The sequence below is a fragment of the Bufo gargarizans genome, chromosome 3 (assembly GCF_014858855.1).
Source record: "Bufo gargarizans isolate SCDJY-AF-19 chromosome 3, ASM1485885v1, whole genome shotgun sequence".
NCBI lineage: Eukaryota > Metazoa > Chordata > Amphibia > Anura > Bufonidae > Bufo > Bufo gargarizans.
The window spans coordinates 236471121-236496511 of NC_058082.1; the positions used below are offsets into that span (position 1 = coordinate 236471121).

Genomic DNA, 25391 nt, shown 5'->3' on the forward strand with positions numbered 1-25391 from the left:
GCTCCGCTCGCCTCCGCACGGACAGGCGGACAGCTGAACGCTGCTTGCAGCGTTCAGCTGTCCGCCTGGCCGTGCGGAGGCGAGCGGATCCGTTCAGACTTACAATGTAAGTCAATGGGAACGGATCCGCTTGAAGAGGTCACCATATGGCTCAATCTTCAAGCGGATCCGTCCCCCATTGACTTTACATTGAAAGTCTGAACGGATCCGCTCAGGCATCTTGCGCACTTCGAATTTTTTCTAAGTTATTAATGCAGACGGATCCGTACTGAACGGAGCCTCCGTCTGCATTAATATGATCGGATCCGTTCAGAACGGATCCGATCAAGCGCAAGTGTGAAAGTAGCCTAATTGGGATTAGAGTTTGTACAAGTGCTCATTCCCAATAATTGCCCAGTGTAAATGTGCCATTGATCACCTGAAGCAATGCTTGCTCATCTGGTTATAGCATCTTTTATGACCACATTATTTATTTATTTTATGCACTTATATAGCGCTACTATATTCCGCAGTACTTTACAGACATTAGCAACCAACTGTCCCCAATGGGGCTCACAATCTAAGGTCTCTATCAGTATGTCTTTGTTGTGTGGGAGGAAACCAGAATACCCGGAGGAAACCCACACAAACACAGGGAGAACATACAAACTCCATGCAGATGTTGTCCTTGGTCGGATTCAAACCTTGAATCCTAGGACCCCAGCGCTGCAAGGCACCAGTGCTAACCACTGAGCCACCATGCTGCCCAGTTTAGATTATCATTTGCTGGTAGCACATAGTCCTTTTTAAACAGGTACCGTATATTTCACCCCATAAGATGCACCTAGGTTTTAGAGGAGGACAATAAGAAAAAAAAATGTTTTCATTAGACCTCAGGTCAGGCCACCAATCAGACCCCCAATGTTAATCAGTCCTTAGCTCACAGCCCAAATCAGACCTTCAATGTTAATAAGACCCCAAGGCCTCATATAAAAACCCCAATCAGACCCCAATGTGAATGACCCCCCAATCAGACCTCAGATAAGAGCCTTATGCCTCTCATCAGCCCCCATATGCTTCTTATCAGCCCCCATATGCCTCTCTTCAGCCCCCATATGCCTCTCATTAGCCCCCATTGCCTCATATCAGTTCTCAGTAGCCCCCATTGCTTCTCATATTAGCCCCAGCAATCCCCATTGCCTCATATCAGCCCCCATTGCCTCTCATATTAGCCCCCAGCAGCCCCCATTGCCTCATATATTAGCCCCCAGCAGCCCCCATTGCCTCATATCAACCCCCTAGTAGCCCCCATTGCCTCTCATGTTAGCCCCCGACAGCCCCATTGCCTCAGATCAGCCCCCAGCAGCCCCCATTGCCTCATGTTTAATCAAATTTAAAAAACACCTCTCCTCCTCCAGACGCCGCTGCTCCAGCGCTCTTCTTCCTCCTCCTCCGTCGGCTGTGCTGTGATCTGACACGCACAGCGTGAGGTCACAGAGCGCCCTCACGCTGCACGCAGCCACAGCACAGCTGACAGCCGAGGACAAGGAAGAGGTGAGTACAGAGCACGGGCAGCGCTGCATTCACCGCTTCCAGGCCCTCCGGTACTAATGAGCACTTTCATAATGGAAGCGCTCATTAGTATTTGCCCCATTAGACACAGGGACATTTCCCCCCCACTTTTTGGGGGGAAAAATGCGTCATATGGGGCGAAAAATAAGTTATGTGCTTCCGGCAAATAATGAATCTGTATGTAGACTAGCAATCACAGTTGCAATCATTCATCCCCATATAGATCCTGCATGTGAATGCAGTTATCACCTCAACTCACAACATTCAGTTTGTTCCCAATTATTGCCTGGGCACTGGCGCATGTGAAATGGCCTTAAAGGGGTTTTCCAGGACTTTCATATTGATCCTCAGGTTAAATTTCATTAGTGCGGATCCAACATTCAGCACCCCCACCAATCAGTTGCTTAATCAGCTGTTTCCTCGCAGCTTACCAAGCACAGGTCATTCATTGCATGGTGGCTGTGCTTGTTATTGCAGCTCAGGCCGTTTGATTTGAATGGGATTGAGCTGTGTCTAGGTCTTTTGATCAAGAAACATAATGCCAAAGGCCTAGTAAGAGCTTTAGGTGAGCGCCGCAGTCTCTTCAACAGCTGATTGGCGGAACTGAGCTGATTTGCAGGGCTGCTGGGAGTCAGACCCCCACCAATCATATACTGTTGACCTATTCTGATGATAGGTGATCAATATTAAACATCCGGAAATAGATCTAAAAATAACAGCTTTAAGGCATACCTAACCATTTAACAAACTTTGAATTACAGAGAAGCACTGACATGTATGGTTTTGATTAAAGCACTTAGGTTGAGATACAAACTTTCTATTTAGCTGCAGCACTCTATTTGTTGTTTCTCCTAGCGTCCTCTATCACTCTGTTACTGCTCACTCCTCCCTCTCCCCTCTCCATAGAATTGTATTGACATGTGTAAGCATGTTTCAATGAGAAAGCATTTAGCAAGGAGGGGGAGAGGTAAACATCTGATAACATCAGAACTGGACATTTCTCTCTGATAAAACATGTTAAGTTTCTTATGGTTATTTGGCAATGATTTATGCAAAGTTGTGTGAAAATGTAATGACCATTTAAGACAGTTTTCTCACTTTCTTTTTGAGCTGCACCTCCGTAGTACCAGTTAATGGCTCCTTGTTCCAGATGCATCACATTCTAAATTATGCTATTAATAATAACAAGAATATGTATTGAGATATGGGACTGTTACCTCCTGCACCCATCCCTGGTGAGCTCATTACCTAACCAGAATAGATCACTGCACGGTGCTGCCAGAACACCAGAGCAGAAAATGCACAATGATAAGATCATACATCTCACTTCCATTGTCAGGGTGTAACCTAATGCTGCAGTGTAACATCCAAACTAAAATACCAATGCCTGTTCTTATTATTTGGTTATACAGAACAGGTGACATACTATATAAAAACAGAAGAAATATAATATACACTAAGGCCTCATGTATGATCCACATTATGCATATCCTAAATATGCAGTCCATAGCAACTAAGAAGATGGTGTGCAGGTAGATGGCCTCATGTAAACAATGAAGAGGCTGCGACTCCTTCTAGCAGCTGATGGACAGGGGTGCACAGAGTCCCAGCCCATCGATCTGTTATTGATGACCTATCCTGAACCTGGAAAACCTCTTGAAAGAAATCACAGGTGTTTATCGATAAGTATTAACTGTGTGATGCTATGTGCTTTTTACCATGAGTCATTCATGTATCCACTATAATGTGAAGTATTTTTGATAAAGAAACATAAAGAAGAACTTTTTACTTTGAGTCTGGAGGATATTTCCACCACATGTGAAGGCACCCTTATGACTACGAGTTTATCCTAACATGATCAGTACTGTTGGTCAATGCCTAAACGTGTCCATACAGTGGTTGGCTGAACGTCCGTTCTGCTGACAGCTATATATTCCAACTCCCCTATACACATACAGTTTAGCTGAGTGTATATGTGTTCTTAATGGGGAGAGAGGAGACAGCAGCTGATAGACACCTTTGGCCATGGCTTACCTCCTGGGAGAACAAAAGGATTGGGTGAAAAAAAAATCTGTTCGCCCCATCTTTCTTGCCCGCAACATTATCTGTGTGGGAGCTCCTTTTATGCATTAGATTGTGGCTGATCCTGCTGTAAATAGCAGGTTCGATGGACAACTCATTAAGGTATGAAGCTAGGATCAGAAATGCCCCATTTTTCTGTTCCGGTATAGGAACATAAAACAGGGGGGGGGGGGGGATCACCCAGTGCTTTCCACTGACTATAATGAGGTCTGTCGGGTTTTGATTAGATTTCCATCATTCTGCCAAAAATAATACAGCAGGGATACTAAAAGGGGTGCAACACCAATTAGGCCAAGTGAGGTGATTGCCTAAGGCAGCACCAGGTGAGGGCAAGAGGGGGGCAGAGGAGGGGCCATGGGCAATGAGCACTTTCATTGTGGCAAAGGGATTAGGTTAAGAAATTGGCATGGGGGGGTCGTTTCAGTTTTCGCCTCAGGCAGCAGAAAGGCTAGGTGCATCCCTGGATACTAACTTAGCTAGTGGCCGGCATTTCAGTATTCTGAATATTCAGTATAATGGGGTCTGTTGTCTTTCCGGTATGAAACCTGGCTATCTGCCAGAAAAATATTGCCGGTACGTCAGTTCCGGTATTCTGTTCCTCTGCCGGACCAAACACCACCCAAAGATGTGAATGTAGCCTAAGCTACTTAAATGGCTATGTTAAACATACATTCACATGTGATCTCTCGACTGAAAAAGAGTGTCAGACAGTCACAACATTTCGCCTCAATTTAATGTGGAGTAGCGTTACAAATCCCCTCGCAGTCCCCCGTGTTCTAGACTGTACCGTGAAGTCAAGGAATAAAATCCATCATAAACCCAACAGAAGGGTAGTATAAGAAGAGACATTAGTGTTTGCGGATTTAATGTACGGCGTGACAACATCCTGAGAGATCAAAGCTGCCGTAAATGGAAAAAAAAGCAGAATGCAATTTACAGTGACACTTTCATAAGTAGCTAAACAGCAGTCATTATTGACTATATCCAGCTTGTCACACCACACACAGGTCTGCTTCTTCACAAAATCCATGCATCCAAGTCTTTAGGCTTTTAGCTGTAGAGATGAATATACGGTATTCATCAGTGTGCAGTAGAATGGAGATGCTAGACTGTACAATGGAAGAGGAAGTTGACCCGGCAGAAAGCCGTTCGACCATGGAAAATGAGGCATCCGTGATATATTTTACCTGTATTGGATCGCCTGAAAACAACCTGTATTAGGGTCTCACTCATGTTTGAGAATAATTGTCAGGAAATGCTCCCCATGTATACATACCTATTGTTTCATAAAACTTTTGATATGTCATAGTGATATGTCAGGAGTTTTAACTGGCAGGTTTGGGCCCTTTAACACCCCCAAAATCAATAAAACACAGGGACATAAATGCTCAGATAAGCCCTGTGCCCCTTCATCTGATTGGTTATGTTCCCCTCTCCTTAGAGAGCCAAGCCTGCGGTGTACAGACTAATTTCTATACAGGGTGGGCCATTTATATGGATACACCTTAATAAAATGGGAATGGTTGGTGATATCAACTTCCTGTTTGTGGCACATTAGTATATGTGAGGGGGGAAACTTTTCAAGATGGGTGGTGACCATGGCGGCCATTTTGAAGTCGGCCATTTTGAATCCAACTTTAGTTTTTTCAATAGGAAGAGGGCCATGTGACACATCAAACTTATTGGGAATTCCACAAGAAAAACAATGGTGTGTTTGGTTTTAACGTAACTTTATTCTTTCATGAGTTATTTACAAGTTTCTGACCACTTATAAAATGTGTTCAATGTGCTGCCCATTGTGTTGGATTGTCAATGCAACCCTTTCTCCCACTCTTCACACACTGATAGCAACACCGCAGGAGAAATGCTAGCACAGGCTTCCAGTATCCGTAGTTTCAGGTGCTGCACATCTCGTATCTTCACAGCATATGCTGTAAAGTGAATAAATGTGGTGCACGTCGGGCTACCGGTGCTCCAGAACTGAAACATGCTCCAGTCAGGAGTTAAATGAGTCGGGCCACGGAGATCCAGCCAGCGCTCCGCCTCCTCCCACCCATTTTTTGTGTGGATCCACGAGGCTGTTCCGCAACTTATAGAATATGTCCTATTCTTGTTCGTTTTGCAGACGAGAATAGTCATTTCTATTGAGTGAGAACAATATGGAATGCACACAGCAAGGTATCCTTAATTTGTAAATCTGTTGTTTGCAGAGTGTAAAAGGAACAATGACACCTTAGGGTGTTGCCACAAATTCAGGATTTGTGATGCAATTTCTGAACCCAAACTGCATTAAAACACTTGGACATGTGAGGGGACATGTAGATGCAATGGCTGTGTTTCACCTGCATCACTACAGCCCTATGTGGCAGCAGCCGTGCAGTGGCCAAGATTTCTGATGTAACTTTTTATCATACAAAGATGAAATCAAAGCTGTAAAACCTTTCTCTGGCTGCAGCTCTCGTCCAACTTGTATAAGCAATATGCTGAGCTGGCAGAACCATAATTATCAGCCGACCGGACGTAACTGGGGAAGCGTTCACCACACTGAGCACTCTGAGTGACACAAACACGTCATCACAACTTTCCAGCTATATTCCAACCAGGGATAATACTGTAGCTCAGCGTATACAGGATATACTTGTCGCTTATATATATAAAAATGAGTTTCTGTCTGTCTAGATGTCTGTCTGGACGTTCTTTATGCGCGACCAAACGACTGGACCGATCTTCACCAAATTTGGCACACAGGTACATCAAGTGTCCAGGAAGGTTTTAGACCGGCTCTCTAGGACTTACAGGTCCTGAGATATTCCCCCCCAAAATTAACTGCATTAGCCAATAGAAGCCAGCAAGCCTTTCACTTAAATTCGAACTGCATTTACACGGTCACATGTTCCTTATTAACCAATAGAAGCTCGCAGGTACTACTCCAGGTTGCCATAACAACTGAACACAGGTTTTAGCAGTTCGCAGGTCCTTAAATATTCAGTCATATGACAGCAGAACCACACTGCTACATGCACCGGGGGCAGGGGCCACTATTAAACAGACGGCCGCTGTGGAGTACACTGTTAAAGGGGTGGGCACTGTGGAAGTCACTGTTAAAGGGGTGGGTACTGTGGAGGCCACTGTTAAAGTCGTAGCCACTATGAAGGTCACTGTTAAAGGGGTGGTCAATGCTAAAGGGGCGGGCACTGTGGAGGTCACTGTTAAAGGGGCAGGTACTGTGGAAGTCACTGTTAAAGGGGCAGGCACTGTGAAGATCATTGTTAAAGGGCAGCCACTATTAAAGGGACAGGCAATGTGGAGGTCAATGTTAAAGGGGCGACTACTATGAAGGTCACTGTTAAAGGCATAGTCAATGTTAAAAGGGTGGGCACTGTGGAGGTCATTGTTAAAGGGGCGGGTACTGTGGAGGTCACTGTTAAAGGGGTAGACACTGTGGAGATCACTGTTAAATGGACGGGCAATGTGGAGGTCACTGTTAAAGGGGCGGGCACTGTAGAGGTCACTATTAAAGGGGCAGGCAGTGCGGAGGTCACTGTTAAAGGGGAGGGCACTATGGCAGTCACCGTTAAAGGGACGGGTACTGTGGAGGTCACAGTTAAAGGGGTGAGCACTATGAAGGTTACTGTTAAAGGGGTGATCAATGTTAAAGGGGGAGACACTGTGGAGATCACTGTTAAATGGACGGGCAATGTGGAGGTCACTGTTAAAGGGGCGGGCACTGTGAAGGTCACTATTAAAGGGGCAGGCAGTGCGGAGGTCACTGTTAAAGGAGTGGACACTGTGAAAGTCAATGTTAAAGGGGTAAGCACTGTGAAGGTCACTGTTAAAGGGGCGGGAACTGTTAAAGGGGCGGGCATTGTGGAGGTCACTGTTAAAGGGATGGGCACTGTGAAGGTCACTGTTAAAGGGGCAGAAACTGTGGAGGTTACTGTTAAAGGGGCAAACACTGTTAAAGGAGCGGGCACTGTGGAGGTCACTGTTAAAGGGGCAGTCACGGGTAAAGGTACGGGCACTGTGGAGGTTACTGTTAAAGGGGCAGGCACTGTGCAGGTCACTGCTAAAGGGTGGCCAATATGGAGGTCACTGTTAAAGGGGCAGGCACTGTTGAGATCACTGTTAAAGGGGCGGGCACCATGGAGGTCATTGTTAAAGGGGCGGGTACTGTAGAGGTCACTGTTATGGGGGAAACTGTTGATATCTTTTTACGACACACAGAAACATAAATGAAATAGATGAAATATACTCTGATGCGAAGCCGGGTCCTTCTGCTAGTATGGTATAAAACACCAAATAAAGCCTCATTGCTTACAGCCAGACTACCTACTAAACGCAGACGCATTGTGAAAAGTTTATATTACAGCCACCTGCCTGGTGGAAGGAAGTTACAGCATTGCAACTGGATACATTGGAGATGAATGCCAAAAGTATTAAACATCACATAGTTGTTCAAATGCCAACATGAAAAGTAGAACTGGGAATTGGTCCCTGAGCTATTAGATTTTTCTCCAGAGCTAAAATATAACCTTATTTAGTAAATTCAGAATAATCAGAGAGGGCGAATGAGACGGGGACTAGAATCTTGAATGTAGAATGTGTGTATACCTGTACATAGCAAGTAAAGTCAGTGCTCTGCATACGTGATCTGATAAAATGCAAGTATCCATCATATTCTACTGGAGCTTGCTGGGAGTTGTAGTTTCACCACAGCTGGAGTGCCGGAGGTTATAGTCTATAGGTCCATGAAAACCACAGGCACAACACAAATGGCATCCATGTTTGGTCAGTGGTTGGTCTGATGGTTCTTGTTTCAAAGGTCTTTTTTTAAAATAAAAGGTGGGATCTGATTGATTGCTTTGGGCAACTAAGCTAATTTCCCTTTATACCAGTTTTGATAAATTTCCCCCACAACCTGCAGGCAGATGCTGTCCTTGGTTGGAGTTGAACCTAGGACCCCAATGCTAAGCACTAAGCCACCATGCTGCCTTGAGGACTTACTTTGGATATACTTAGACCACTGGTTCTCCTTACAGCCAATACAAGGTTCCATCAAGCATAAGAATATGCAGAAAGAGTATCTAAATGAGTTATACCTCTGATCATCTTGAATGTTCAGTGTGAAAAGGTTTCTATCATCAGGCTCTTTAAAGACAATCTGCAACCACGATCTTGGACTATTACCTGCAGTAATGCATTAGTAGTACTGCAGAGAAGAAATCTAGACATTTTTTTCAATTTTCCTACTGCCCTCCATTCCCCTGCTGTCTGAAATACATTGTGAGGATTGCTGTGCATGCGCACAGAAGTCCCCTCCATTGTGTTAGCACAGCAGACTGAACAGTGTATTTCAGTGCAGCTTTGTGAGCTGAGAGAGTTGGAACAGCGAGGCAGCCAGAAAAAAAAAATATGGTGAACTGGGCCCCTTATATGCAGAACTGCGCATGTATTATAGTCCTGAACAGATGATCCACCGACTAATCTTAATTTCGAATGCCTTTTTTTGCATGCAATGCAATCAGATTGTTGAGACATCTGATATTAAAAGGGTTCTCTGAGACTTAAATACTGATGACCTATCATCTGGATAGGTGATCAGTATCTGATCGGTGGAGGTCTGACACCTGGGACCCCCTCCGATCAGCTGTTCGAGAAGGGAGTGGCACTTGAAGTAGTGCCGCGGCCTTCTCCAGCTTTTCCTAGGCCAGTGACGATACGTTCATCAGTCACATGGCCTAGGAGCAGCTCAGTTGTATAGAAGTGAATGGGGCTCAGTGCGATACCAATCTCAGCGAGGGTTCCAAGTGTCAGACCCCCATCGATCAGATACTGATGACCTTCTGGTCATGGTACATTGTAAAGTGGCTGTGCTTGGTGTTGCAGCTCCTAGGCCACGTGATCGATGAACGTGTCGTCAATGGCCTAGGAAAAGCAGAGAGAAGGTCATGGTGCTCACAGGAGAGCCGCTGCTATCTCAAACAGCTGATCGGCGGGTATACCAGTTGTCGGACTGCTACCGATCAGATACTAAGGACCTAGCCAGAGGAAAGTTCATCAGTAAAAAAAAATCTCAGAAAACCCCTTTAAGTGTTTTAACAATCCAGGGATGTGTATTAGCAAGAAAGGGATGTGGTTGTCCGAAAGAAAGCATGATTTATGATGTGATACTGTGTACCAAAAATGCACCAAAATGTTTCCGTAAATCTCAAGCACAAAAGTAAACTAGCCAATAGGAGGCACACACTTAGACAAAAGTGTCTTAAAATCCACCAAATTTACCATCCATCATCTATAAACCACTGATAAATTTCTCTAGTCCAGGTTTACATTGTCTGAGGGCTTATTGACACGTCAGCGATTCACGTCCGTGTTTTGTCTATGTTCCCCACAGACAGCTCACAGAGTCATTAAATTGTATATGTGTACATATGTAGACGTCCGTCTTTTTCTGAGGACTGCTAGTCCATAGCAAAAGCAAAGGAGCATGCACTACCGTGGCCCGTTTTCTGGCCATAAGCATGGATACCATCTGTGTGAGATTCACTGATCCACGACTTAGGCTTATTGCACACGAACGTGTGCGCTCCGTGGCCATATTGCGGACCGCATTCGCGGATTCGCAATACACGGCACGGTTCCGTGTGCATTCCGCATCACGGATGCGGACCCATTCACTTCAATGGGTCCGCAAATCTGGAGATGCGGAATGGTGCGGAACGGAAGCACGGAACGGAAACCTACGGAAGCACTACGGAGTGGCGTTTCGTCCTGTGCTTCCATTCCTCAAAAAGATAGAACAAGTCCTATCTTTTTGCGGAACGGCCAGACCGCGGACCCATTAAAGTGAATAGGTCCGCGATCCTCTGCGGCTGCCCCACGGTGGGTGTTCGTGCATTGCGGCCCGCAAATTGTGGGCCACAGAACGGCCACGGGGCGCACACGTTCGTGTGCAAGAGGCCTAAAAGTTTATAAAAAAAACGGATCAACCAGGTGAAAAAAAACATTGCAACATGTCCTGAACTCGAACCTTTGTGGATGCAAAACTCAGATACAAAACAGTCCAGCAAAATGAACACGGATGTGTGAACAAGGCCTTAATCTTAGACAGTATTGTGAGTGAAAGCTGCTGATGTCGCAGCAATGTGACGCTGATATTACTTAGTTCAATAAACTCAACATCTTACATGTTATTTAATGTTAATAATAGGACCCACGCTGTTCACTAGCGCTATTCACAAAAGGGGCCGACATTCTTTTACAGGAATGCAAACCGTGACCCTGGAAGCAACAGAGCAGAACTTACAAAAGCCAGGTTTTCCAAACCAGCTTCATGGCTGTCATTTTTAGCAAACACCATAATGGAGGATAATTTCTTATGTGGAGGGAATGGATAGGGAAGAGAGGATTTATTCTTTGCTTTTGCTATAAATTACATACATTTACTGTATTATTATATGTCCGTTCATCAACAAATGTTATCAGCAATCAAAGCCAAATATCATAATAGGGGAAACTAGTTTAGAGAAAAAACAATCATTTATCTTAGGCTTCTTTCACATCTGAATCTCAAACCCTGACCAAAATGGATGCATCCGTTCCGTTAGGATGCGGTTGTGTGAAATCGAAACGGAACAAACCGGATCTGTCACTAAAAACATTGAAAGTCATTGGGTGACGGATCAGTTTTTTTTAGGATCCTAAAAAACCTAGATCCGTCACCATAGACTTACATTGTTTTTAGTTACAGATCCGTTACAGTTTCGATGACCGGACACAAAATGAATGCATGGGGACAAAACTGAACCATTTTGGGACGGTTTTGAGATCCTCTGAAGGATCTTTAAACCAGAATGCAAAAATGCATACATGAAAGTAGCCTAAAGAGCATCTGTCAGCATGATCAACCCTATTATGTCAGGCATACTACATGGTAGGGTGATCATGGTAAATTAAAGAGGACCTGTCACTACAAAATGTAGTGTAATCTGCAGGCAGTATGTCATAGAGCAGGAGGAGCTGAGTAGATTGATATATAGTTTTGAGAAAAGATTCAGTAATTTATACATTTATATGTTTGCTTTTTCTTTACATGTGGGAGGTGATTGATAGTATTCTCTGTTTAAGTGTGTATACAGAGATAGCGGTCAGTCACTGATACCTGTACACAGGGGAGGTGTTATCAGTGATTGATAGTATTCTCTGTGTAAGTGTGTATACAGAGATAAGTGTCAGTCACTGATAGTTGTACACAGGGGGGGTGTTATCAGTGATTTATAGTATTCTCTGTGTAAGTGTGTATACAGAGATAAGTGTCAGCCACTGATAGTTGTTCACGGGGGAGGTGTTATCAGTGATTGATAGCATTCTCTGTGTAAGTGTGTATACAGAGGTGTCAGTCACTGATACCTGTACACAGGGGAGGTGTTATCAGTGACTGATAGCATTCTCTGTGTAAGTGTGTATGCAGAGATAGCTGTCAGTCACTGATAGTTGTACAAGGGGGAGGTGTTATCAGTGACTGATAGCATTCTCTGTGTAAGTGTGTATGCAGAGATACGTGTCAGTCACTGATAGTTGTAAACAGGGGAGGTGTTATCAGTGATTGATAGCATTCTCTGTGTAAGTGTGTATACAGAGATAAGTGCCAGTCATTGATAGTTGTACACGGGGGAGGTGTTATCAGTGATTTATAGTATTCTCTGTGTAAGTGTGTATACAGAGATAAGTGTCAGTCATTGATAGTTGTACACAGGGGAGGTGTTTATCTGTGATTTATAGTATTATCTGTGTAAGTGTGTATACAGAGATAGCTGTCAGTCACTGATAGTTGTACAAGGGGGAGATGTTATCAGTGATTGATAGCATTCTTTGTGTAAATGTGTATATAGAGATAGCTGTCAGTCACTGATAGTTGTACAAGGGGGAGGTGTTATCAGTGACTGATAGGATTCTCTGTGTAAGTGTGTATGCAGAGATACGTGTCAGTCACTGATAGTTGCACACAGGGGAGGTGTTATCAGTGATTGATAGCATTCTCTGTGTAAGTGTGTATACAGAGATAAGTGCCAGTCACTGATAGTTGTACACGGGGGAGGTGTTATCAGTGATTTATAGTATTCTCTGTGTAAGTGTGTATACAGAGATAAGTGTCAGTCATTGATAGTTGTACACAGGGGAGGTGTTTATCTGTGATTTATAGTATCTGTGTAAGTGTGTATACAGAGATAGCTGTCAGTCACTGATAGTTGTACAAGGGGGAGATGTTATCAGTGATTGATAGCATTCTTTGTGTAAATGTGTATATAGAGATAGCTCTCAGTCACTGATAGTTGTACATGGGGGAGGTGTTATCAGTGACTGATAGCATTATCTAGTCACTGATAGTTGTACACAGGGGAGGTGTTATCAGTGATTGATGGCATCCTCTGTATAAGTGTTCCAGCAGAGAAGAGGCCGCCCAAGTTCTCTGGATCCAGCATATGTTGGGGAGTGCCCATATTTCTGCCAGATCCCATTACAGTCAATGGGGCCAATGGGCAGGTGGCACTTTCCAGCTATGCCAGATCCAGGGAACTCCAGTAGGCTCCATCTCTGCCAGAACAGCATGCCAGATGTCTCCAACACTGGCGTGTCTCTACCTTTACTCTAATTCTTTTAATTCCATTTGCAATAAAAAAAATATGAGAAATTATAGTCCTGTTACTCTACTCTTCTTACATGTTTCCCTGTAGGAGTTATGCATTTTTGTATATCGTCTCACTTGTCTGTTTTTACATGCTTTTCAGCAATTTCTGTTATGACAATAAAAATTTGTATTTTTGTATATGCTCTGTAATTACCTGTGCCTTTTCTAGGTGTTGCTTTGATGCTATCGGAGCACATATAAAACTTCAGTATGTGTAGTGCCAATATATAGTTACATGGAAGAATAGAAAAAAAGAAAGAAAGATGATTGATAGATAGATAGATATAATAGATAGATACGATAGATATAGTTAGATTGTTAGATAGATAGATAGATAGATACAATAGATACGATAGATAGATACAATAGATATTAGATAGATACAGGGAGTGCAGAATTATTAAGCAAGTTGTATTTTTGAGGATTAATTTTATTATTGAACAACAACCATGTTCTCAATGAACCGAAAAAACTCATTAATATCAAAGCTGAATATTTTTGGAAGTAGTTTTTAGTTTGTTTTTAGTTTTAGCTATTTTAGGGGGATATCTGTGTGTGCAGGTGACTATTACTGTACATAATTATTAGGCAACTTAACAAAAAACAAATATATACCCATTTCAATTATTTATTTTTACCAGTGAAACCAATATAACATCTCAACATTCACAAATATACATTTCTGACATTCAAAAACAAAACAAAAACAAATCAGTGACCAATATAGCCACCTTTCTTTGCAAGGACACTCAAAAGCCTGCCATCCATGGATTCTGTCAGTGTTTTGATCTGTTCACCATCAACATTGCGTGCAGCAGCAACCACAGCCTCCCAGACACTGTTCAGAGATGTACTGTTTTCCCTCCTTGTAAATCTCACATTTGATGATGGACCACAGGTTCTCAATGGGGTTCAGATCAGGTGAACAAGGAGGCCATGTCATTAGATTTTCTTCTTTTATACCCTTTCTTGCCAGCCACGTTGTGGAGTACTTGGACGCGTGTGATGGAGCATTGTCCTGCATGAAAATCATGTTTTTCTTACCTTGCAGACTTCTTCCTGTACCACTGCTTGAAGAAGGTGTTTTCCAGAAACTGGCAGTAGGACTGGGAGTTGAGCTTGACTCCATCCTCAACCCAAAAAGGCCCCACAAGCTCATCTTTGATGATACCAGCCCAAACCAGTACTCCACCTCCACCTTGCTGGCGTCTGAGTCGGACTGGAGCTCTCTGCCCTTTACCAATCCAGCCATCTGGCCCATCAAGACTCACTCTCATTTCATCAGTCCATAAAACCTTAGAAAAATCAGTCTTGAGATATTTCTTGGCCCAGTCTTGACGTTTCAGCTTGTGTGTCTTGTTCAGTGGTGGTCGTCTTTCAGCCTTTCTTACCTTGGCCATGTCTCTGAGTATTGCACACCTTGTGCTTTTGGGCACTCCAGTGATGTTGCAGCTCTGAAATATGGCCAAACTGGTGGCAAGTGGCATCTTGGCAGCTGCACGCTTGACTTTTCTCAGTTCATGGGCAGTTATTTTGCGCCTTGGTTTTTCCACACGCTTCTTGCGACCCTGTTGACTATTTTGAATGAAACGCTTGATTGTTCGATGATCATGCTTCAAAAGCTTTGCAATTTTAAGAGTGCTGCATCCCTCTGCAAGATATCTCACTATTTTTTACTTTTCTGAGCCTGTCAAGTCCTTCTTTTGACCCATTTTGCCAAAAGAAAGGAAGTTGCCTAATAATTATGCACACCTGATATAGGGTGTTGATGTCATTAGACCACACCCCTTCTCATTACAGAGATGCACATCACCTAATATGCTTAATTGGTAGTAGGCTTTCGAGCCTATACAGCTTGGAGTAAGACAACATGCATAAAGAGGATGATGTGGTCAAAATACTCATTTGCCTAATAATTCTGCACGTAGTGTAGATAGATAGATAGATACAATAGATATAGTTAGATTGTTGGATAGATAGATAGATAGATAGATAGATACAATAGATACGATAGATAGATACAATAGATATTAGATAGATAGATAGATAGATAGATACAATAGATAGATAATAGATAGATAGAATAGATATTAGATATATTATAGATAGATAGATCATAGATAGATAGATTATAGATAAATGGTAGATCTGACCTGGCAGCCACATTTTAAAAGGGGTTGTTTCTGCTGATACAACTCCTACATATCTATTCAGTATCTGTAGTAGGGCTCTTGTACACGACCGTTACCATTTTTTCGGTCCGCAAGTTGCAGAACCACAAAACACGGATACAGGCCATGCGCGTTCCACATTCTGCGGAACGGAAAGTCCTGCCAGAACTGTCCTATCCTTGTCCGTAAAACCTGTGATGTCCGGATCGGATGCGGACAAAACCACGTCCGTGTGAATAAGGCCTGAATTACACGGACAGCGGGTCCATGCTTTGCAGCAGCTATACGGTCTGGCCAATAGAATAAACCTGTCAGATGGACTCTTCCTAATCAAGCATGTAGACTACCCCCTTAACAGAAGACAATGGCACAGAGACTTGGCTGAACAATCGTTCATACAAACGTTCCCTTATATTGCCAATGTAAAGGTGCCCATCACCTGAGTGACCAAAGATGAAATGCTCGTCTCGTTGTTTGTTGCATCTTGTGGGTTTGCACACGTTATATCATTGATGGTTGATGTAATATTCTTCTTTATACTGTACACCCTATGACTTTCCAAACGGAGCTTCTCCACTAGTCTAACCATAAGTGATATGCCAATATGGTCATCAGAATTTTTCTCTTTTTACATAGCAGCCATACCAGTTCTGTATTGTGCAATAATTGGAAACAATTTATATAAAACATTAATGAATAAAAATAGGGACAACTAATATATATATATCTCTCTGGATACGCAGAATATGTCTAAGCCCCAGGGTTGCTGGCCTTGGCCACATCACATATCTAAACTAAAAGGTTAAAAATACATTGCTGGAATATTCATCTTCTCAAATACCTGTAGTGACACGCACACCACCTCCAACTATCATTTTATGCTGGAAGATGACATATGAAGAGAATGAGTCAAGAGTATGAGGAGAACTGTATGGCCAAACCCGGAGTCATAAAAGCAAGGGGGGTGACAATGTTTACTTGTGTGACACTACTGTGCAAGGAACTGTCTGCCGTGGACATCTGCTGACGGCAGGAGCTTTGTGCACAGGCTACACAGAGCTGTATACGTAGGACACATTCCTAATCTGAGATCAATGGAACAAATATGAGATAAATCAAGAGATTATCAAATGGATGTAGGAAGATACATACAGGGGAACCTCCAGGACGGGACCATCAAACATTGCTTTGAAAGGTGGTCTTCTCAGAGAGGATACCCAGTATGCAGGACATATGGAACCGAAATTTGTGGTATGGATAAAGGGGCTGGTCTGGTTTTATGGAGAGGTTTCACTGTACATAACTTGTCATGATCAGGAACCTCCATGAAGGAAGACCAAAATAAAATCTAGGGCTTCATCGTGACCTAAAGACACATGTGCCATCACATGAGACCTCTATTACTCCCCATGGGGAAAAACGGGTACACAATCTTTTATTACTGAAGAAAATACAACTAGATTTGCATTTTTTCCAAGTGTTTTTCTCCCTAAAAAGTCAACAGAAGCTATGGTTGTGCAATTCTGAATTTCCTTGACCTTGTTAGAGAAGGCGGCTGCGGTGGGATTTTCCCACTGCTCAGGGCAAATCTGGAGCAACGGGAAGAGCATGTGCTGCCTGTGGATGAGTCTGGTCTGGCTTTATACATTGAACGGTTATAATCCACTGCCCTTCCATCACAGAATGACCTACAGATTTGAAAATTGGCAGCATGCTTCATTTTCCATATACAAAATGTCACTACATGTGTATGGATTTTACTGCGATTTTCTACAGAATCTTCAAAATCCCAGAATCCCTTTGCAAATCCGGATTACCATTAAAAAGGTTATTCATCTATTTTCTGGGGGTATTTTGACATACTCCCCACCCGCCTTGTTGCCTTACCTGCCTCTCTGCCACTTGGCCTCAGCCCCTTCAAAACCCTGCACAAGGAGGGGGGGGGGGGGCAGACACCGGCTGCAGGGGCATCAAAGTGGATGGCTACAGTGGCAGCGGAGGAGTGATGGAGCAGGTTCCTCTGCAGGTATGCCCAAGAGTAAGGGGGGAGGTCTGCTGAAAGACCCCCAGAAGATAAACAACCCCTCTAAGGCTGGGATCTATATGGCAATCTCGGCCACAACACTTGTTGCTCATTGAACTAAATCACTAAAAACCTTGGGGTTGTGGCAATTTCTTGAGCTGTGACCCCCATTCAGTTCATAGACTGCAGAGTTACCCAGCGACTGCTGGTGATGTGATGAGATCACCATGTAGCCCTAGCCTAAACTGGGCTTTAATCACAGAATTTTCCTAACCAGTTTGGCACTTGGTCTTCTTGCAGATTATCACACCATCTGGGTGATCAAATGCCAGATTAAAGGAAAACTCTTTAAAGAGAATATATTTGGGACAACCATCACGTTCTGCAGCCGTTCCCCTCCTTAGAATCTGCGCCAGTTCCACAACACACCCGGCTGTTCCCACTGGGCGAATACATCATGCACAGCTTCCAGAGGTGAGAGGTCTGCAGCACACAGCTGTCACAAGCTGAGACATTCTCACACACTGAGAGTCACACACTGAGAGACATTCTCACTCACTGAGAGACATTCTCACACACTGAGAGATATTCTCACTCACTGAGAGTCATTCTCACACACTGAGAGATATTCTCACTCACTGACAGTCATTCTCACTCACTGAGAGACATTCTCACTCACTGAGAGTCATTCTCACACACTGAGAGACATTTTCACACACTGAGAGACATTCTCACTCACTGAGAGACATTCTCACTCACTGAGAGTCATTCTCACACACTGAGAGTCATTCTCACACACTGAGAGACATTCTCACTCACTGTGAGACATTCTCACTCACTGAGAGTCATTCTCACACACTGAGAGTCATTCTCACTCACTGAGAGTCATTCTCACACACTGAGAGACATTCTCACTCACTGAGAGTCATTCTCACACACTGAGAGTCATTCTCACACACTGAGAGACATTCTCACTCACTGAGAGTCATTCTCACACACTGAGAGTCATTCTCACTCACTGAGAGTCATTCTCACCCACTGAGAGATGTTCTATACTTATGTGACAGCAGCACAGCAATAAGTAATAGTATAAAGCCCATGACCCAGTATTAACACCATGACCCCTGCATACACAGTACCCAGGGAAATGGTATAGTTTACCACAAAGAACCGCCTTGTCAGCCAGGTCATACATGTCCAGTACATGCAGAGACATGGGGCTCCCACAACAGCCCTCCATCTTCTGCCTACAAGTCTATGTCCAGAGAAGTCTAGGGGGCATACATGACACAGAGTGCTCCCGGCCATACAGGACCCTGTGACAGGATGGGCCCCCTCCCCCAACACCCTGAGGAAGCAGTGACACCCAGCCGGCAGAGCACTGGGACAGGGAGCGGCTGACACATGGAAATCCCTGCTGCACACAGCAGACGCAGGCCTGGCATCGCACCGCCCCGCCAGTGAGTGCCACCTCTCCCCATAACCAGGTGCTGGCGAGGCCTGGGCCGCGGCTTCACCTCGCTCTTACCTTCCAGCAGATGCCTGCAGGGTGACAGCTCTGAGGGGACAGGGAGAAGCCGAGGAGTGCAGCCTATGGATGTGCTGAGAGTGAGGAAGAAGGCGGATCTGGCGGCGCCGCTGTGTCACTGAGCCAGAACAGGGGGAGGAGAGCGGGAGGGACGGCGAAACTTGTCAACTCTGTGCCATGAGGAAACCGCACACCCCTGCACAGTGTGTCCTGCCCCTAATCATTGCCCCGGACTGACGGCGCAAAATGAGGCAGATTTATTAACACTTTTCACCCAGATTATAGAGATTTATAATCTTCCTATGCCAGTTTCCTGCCAGAAAAAAGTTGCAAACCCCATGTTTGCGATTTTTTTAAGTGCCAACACGACTAAATTTAGTCGCAAGTGCCATTTGTAGTTTAGGGCAGGATTACCAACCGTCCAGAAATTTCTGGACAGTCCGTAAAAATAGTGGTTATTTTCATCATCTTACGGCTCACAGTAAACGCTGGTGATGAGTTATCATCAGTATATTGATCTATAAACCTGTATTACTTGTCATTTTTATCATTCATTATGGTTTTCCAACATGTCCGTAAGAAATATGACAATGGGACAAGTTGTCCAGAAAAAAAAAATTCTGGTTGGCAATCCCGGTTAAGGCCTCTTGCACACGAACGTTGTGCATCCGCTCCGTGCATTGCGGTCCCCAATGCACGGGCAACGTCCGTGCGGCGGCCCATACGGATCAAGACCCATTCAACATGAATGGGTCCGTGATCCGTCCGCACCGCAAAAAAATAGAACAAGTTCTATTTTTTTGCGGTGCGGAGGCACGGACAGAAACACCACGGAAGCACTCCGTACTGCTTCCGTGGGGTTCCGATCCATGCTTCCGTTCTGTTTCTCTGTGATTTCAGACCCATTCAAGTGAACGGGTCCGCATCCGTGATGCGGAGTGCACACGGGCGGGTGCCCATGTATTGCGGACCCGCCGTATGCGGGCCGCAATACGGCCACAGGCACACAACGTTCGTGTCTTTCCCCATTTAACTCACCTAAACTTGATATTTCAATTTCGGTCCGCAGCGCTATCATAACTCCTGTGCTACATGCCTGCTGTTTTGGGGCCACATTTGACTCTGATCTTTCCTTTGTTCCCCATATTCAATCACTTGCACTCTCTTGTCGTCTGCACCTCAAGAATATCGCCAGAATCCGCCCTTTTCTTACGGTGGAAACGGCAAAAACTCTTGTTGCCTTGATTCATTCTCGTCTTGACTTCTGCAACGCATTACTAATCAGTCTCCCTCTCACTAATCTCTCCCCCCTTCAGTCTGTCCTAAATGCTGCAGCCAGGCTCATCTATCCATCCAACCACTACACTGATGCTACTGGTCTGTGCCAGTCACTTCACTGGTTGCCCATCCACCACAGAATACAGTTCAAACTTCTCACCCACAAAGCTCTCCTCAGTTCAGCACCTCCATACATCTCCTCCCTCATCGCCATCTACCACCCTACTCGTGCTCTCCGTTCTGTTAGCGACCTAAGATTAATAACCTCCATAATTCGTACCTCTCACTCCCTTCTTCAAGACTTTTCTCGAGCTGCACCTTCTCTCTGGAATACTTTGCCCCCGAATACTAGGTCAATCCACAACTGCTCCACTTTCAAACGTGCCTTAAAAACACATCTTTTCAGGCAGGCTTATCATGCTTCCTAAACTGACTATTCCCAGACTAAACCTGCCCACTAACTCCTCTGGCCTAAACTTGATCCTCTAGTAGTCCCAAACCCGAAGCAGATCGGCTGGTACCACTCCTGTCAGTTCAATAATGGCTCAAGTCCTACTTATCATAATCAAATACCTTATGTGTCACCCCCATTTCCTCATAGATTGTAAGCTCTTGCGAGCAGGGCCCTGACTCCTAGAGTTTCAGTTGCATATTATCCAGATACTTTTGTTTTGTATATTAACCCTATGAACTTGTAAAGCGCTGCGGAATATGGTGGCGCTATATAAATACATTTTATTATTATTAAAAGGCCTAAGGTGTATGGATTGCAGGGGATGCGCCTCGCCATAAATGAACACATCCTCCGGCAGCGCAGGGGATATCAAGACTAGTGTACCTCACGCTGGTCTTGATAAATCTCTCCCTATATTCCAGGTTTCTAGCATACAGTTGCAAATTTTAGTGTAATTGCCATTCATTGCCAAAATTTTTCCGCTACACTTGCTACATTTGAAAAGTGGTTTGTGGCTAGTTATGGTAATCTAAGTCAGGGCAGATTTATCAAAGCATTTATAAAAAAAAAAAAAAAAACGGAAAACAAAAGTTGCAAAATCACACCCCGGGGGAAATCAGATCGCATTTCTAGACAGTGGTGTAGCGTGTGTGGGGGGGGGGGGGGGGGGGGGGCGTTGCCTCGGGTGCAAAACTTCAGGGGGCACCAGCAGGGCCGCAACAACCAATTAGGCAAAGTAAGGCGATCACCCGAGGTGGCGTGGCTTTGCTGAAAAGGGGGCAGCAGCAGGGCACAGAGAGATAAGCGCTTCCATTGTGGAAGCGCTCATCTCCATAGTCATCTGATACAGATGGATGCTGCGGGGCAGGGGAGAGGCGTCTACCTTCCCCCTGCCTGCAGCCTATCAGAGGCCGATGCAGGCGGCGCGATTACGTCATCGCGCCGCCTGAGCCGTACTGTGCGGGACACAGGCCGGGAGAGGCCTGCATCGCATTGCTGCCAGCCTGATGGAGGTAAGTATTAGTGTTTATTTTTTTATATAGTATAATACTTGTTAATAACATATGATTGGGGGGGCACTTCTCACTGGCACATGATTGTGGGGCATCTATGGGGCACTTCTTACTGGCACAATATTGGGGGGCATCTATGGGGCACTTCTTACTGGCACATTATAGGAGGCATCTATAGGGGCACACCTTACTGGCACATTATTGGGGGGTACTATGGGGGCACTTACTGGCACATGATTGGGGGGCACTTTATACTGGCACATGATTTGTAGGGCATCTATGGGGCACTTCTTACTAGCACATTATAGGAGGCATCTATAGGAGCATATCTTACTGGTAGTGTTGATCACGAATATTCGAATTTCAAATTTTTATCGCGAATATAGGTACTTCGAAAATTTGCGAATATTTCGAATATAGTTATATATATTCGCAATTTCGAATATTCGATTTTTTTTCCGATTTCTTTTTTTTCCGATTTTTTATTTTTATTTTTTAATCAGTACACATGATCCCTTCCTGCTTCTAGCTTGTGGGCCAATAAGAAGGCTGCAATATACTTGACTTTAGGAGTAGTGATGAGCGGCAGGGGTCATATTCGAAAATGCACAATTTTTTTTTTCTTGAAAAAATCGGCAAGGTAATGATTGTGTAATATGCGAATTTTCGGATTCGAATTTTTATTGCAAATTTTTCAACTTTTAGACAAAGAAGATTATAGCACTATATTAGCTAAATTGCTCTATATTCGTTTTTTTCAAATATTCGCTATATTGCTATATATTACGAATATTCGAAAAAACTGTTATAGCAATATAGCGAATATTCAAAAAATCGAATATAGAGCAATTTAGCTAATATAGTGCTATAATCTTCTTTGTCTAATAGTTGTAAGTTGAAAAATTCGCAATAAAAATTCGAATCCGAAAATTCGAATTACGAAAATTCGCATATTACACAATCATTACCCTGCCGATTTTTTTCAAGAAAAAAAATCGCGAATTTTCGAATATTCGACGAATATTCTAAAAATATTCGCGAAATATCGCGAATTCGAATATGATCCCTGCCGCTCATCACTACTTACTGGCACATTATTGGGGGGTACTATGGGGCACTTCTTACTGGCACATTATTGGGGGTACTTTTTACTGGCACATTATTGGGTGGCACTATTGGGGCACTTCTTACTTGCACATTCTTGGGGGCATCTACTGAGGCCACAAAGAAGGGGTATTTTATATGGGGGCTCTGTATGGTATACTAGGACACATTATGGTGGTTACTATGGGGAAGAGGAGTACTATGGGGTCATACATGGGGGCACTAAGAAGGGGTATTTTATACTTGCAAATTATGGGGGACACTGAGGCCATCTACTGGGGCTCTATATATGGGGCATTTTATACCTGTACATTATGGGGGGCACTAGGAGGAAGGGGGGAGAGGGGCACTATGGGGGCATTTACTGGTGGCACTATATAGTGGTATTTTATACTCGCACATTATGGGGGCACTATGGGGACATTAGCTCAACTGGGGGCATTAAAAAGGGTATTTTTTTGCACTGGCACACATTCTAAGGGGACATTTTTTTATACTGTCACATTATAAGGAGAATTATTACTACTGGGGAGCATTATGGTGGGCTTTATTACTACTAGGGGTCTAGGGGGAACATGATTACTAGTATGGGCACTATGAGAGCATTATTACTTCTGGGTCACAGTGGGGACATGTTGGGGGCACTGTAAAAGCACTATTACTACCATGTGTGCTCTAGCAGAGAATTATTACTATTGGTCAGACTTTTGGGAGCACTATTAGTGTGGGGGCACCTTGGCACAGTATCAGCTTACCACAATCAGTTTTTGGGGGACGTTATGTTTACGCTATTAGTGTCAGGGGCACTATTTGCTGGGCTCAGTTATTATAGGGCAGTGTGGCACTAGTATTTTCAGGGGGTTTATCTGTTTCTGCAGTATAATATTGGGGAACATTGGAGGCAGTAGGATGATTTGTCCAGAAGATGGGAAAATGATGGAAAAGTAGTAAGTTTTTTTTTGTCAAACTGCAGAGACGAGAAATGGCTGAAAAAGGGTGGTCTGGTCTGAAGGTCTGAAAGGAGAAGATGAGGAAAGAGAACATCTACATCAAAGGAGACGTCACTGGGTGTAAGAGGTATGTGTGCTGTATTACCCTGTATGTTCTGTAGTGATGAGAGGGTGGATACAGAATTTGACCCACCCTGCCGCATCCTGGCCCCAGACTCCAGGTCACATTGTGCGTGTTCTGAATTCTGGGGGCTCACACCCATCTACTACATTATCTGTACTCAGAGAGTTATCACTGTTATCTGTGGAGTTAAGTAGGACTGCAGATGACATCTACTACATTTTCTGTAAAAAAGGGTGTGGCAACAGGTTGGGGGGGCGCAATACTTGGCTTGCCGGCAACCAACGCTAACGCCACTGTTTCTAGACAAAGTGTAAGGTTTACAGATGCAGCAAATTTAGGCTACTTTCACACTAGCGTTCAGAGCGGATCCGTTCTGAACGGATCCGCTCATATAATGCAGACGGTGGCTCCGTTCAGAACGGATCCGTCTGCATTATATTGTATAACATTTTCTAAGTGTGAAAGTAGCCTGAGCGGATCCGTCCAGACTTTTACATTGAAAGTCAATGGGGGGCGGATCCGTTTGAAGATTGAGCCATAGTGTGTCATCTTCAAACGGATCCGTCCCCATTGACTTACATTGTAAGTCTGGACGGATCCGCACGCCTCCGCACGGCCAGGCAGACACCCGAACGCTGCAAGCAGCTTTCAGGTGTCCGCCTGCTGAGCGGAGCGGAGGCTGAACGCCGCCAGACTGATGCATTCTGAGCGGATCCGCATCCACTCAGAATGCATTAGGGCTGGACGGAAGCGTTCGGGTCCGCTTGTGAGCCCCTTCAAACGGAGCTCACAAGCGGACAGCCGAACGCTAGTGTGAAAGTAGCCTTAACAACATGTGACTTTTTATACAGTTGGCACACTTTTCGTCAACTCGCAATATCATTTATGCCAGAAAACCAAAAACCCAGCCAGGAGCTAGAGTAGATTTCACTTTCTGGTCCACAGATAGCAGAAGATGCAACAAATATTTATAGAGGCAGACACCTCTTAACAAATTGGTTGGATCTTCCTCCAGAGTTTTTTTTTTTTACTAAGGGGGACGGGTTTTAATCTGTGCTTCTCTTCGTGAGATGCGCCATAATTATTAAGAGGCGCACACCGCTTAACAATTGTTTTACATCTTGCGCCACTCAGTTCCCAAAACAGAGTAGATCTTAGGGTGCATTCACACCACCATTTAGCTTTTCATTCTTCTGATCCGTCAGAAGAAGAGAGAGAGGGGAAAAAACAGGATCCTGTAAAAAAAATGGATCCTGTTGCATCAGTTGTCATTTGTTTGAGTCATCTCTGTCTGAGATTCCTTTTTTTTTAGAAAAAAGTCCTACATGCAGTGGCGTACATAGAGAAGTAAGGGCCCCATAGCAAGAATCAAACCAGGCCCCCACACAGGACAGAAGGGTTTCTGCCTAAACCCTCTTCAATGAC

At 44.2% G+C, this 25391-nt stretch overlaps 1 protein-coding gene across 11 annotated transcripts in view; it reads right to left on the reverse strand.

Moving 5' to 3' along the window:
- The window catches only part of MBNL2 (muscleblind like splicing regulator 2), a 182628-nt gene extending 163457 nt beyond the window's left edge, over window positions 1-19171 (reverse strand). For 10 of the 11 annotated variants that reach the window (XM_044284674.1, XM_044284675.1, XM_044284670.1 and 7 more), the window contains exon 1: window positions 19044-19171. The gene's annotated coding sequence lies outside the window, so the exon portion shown is untranslated. The remainder of the gene's footprint in view (window positions 1-19043) is intronic. The other variant, XM_044284663.1, reaches the window with a different exon arrangement.
- Between the last annotated feature and the right edge of the window lie 6220 nt (window positions 19172-25391).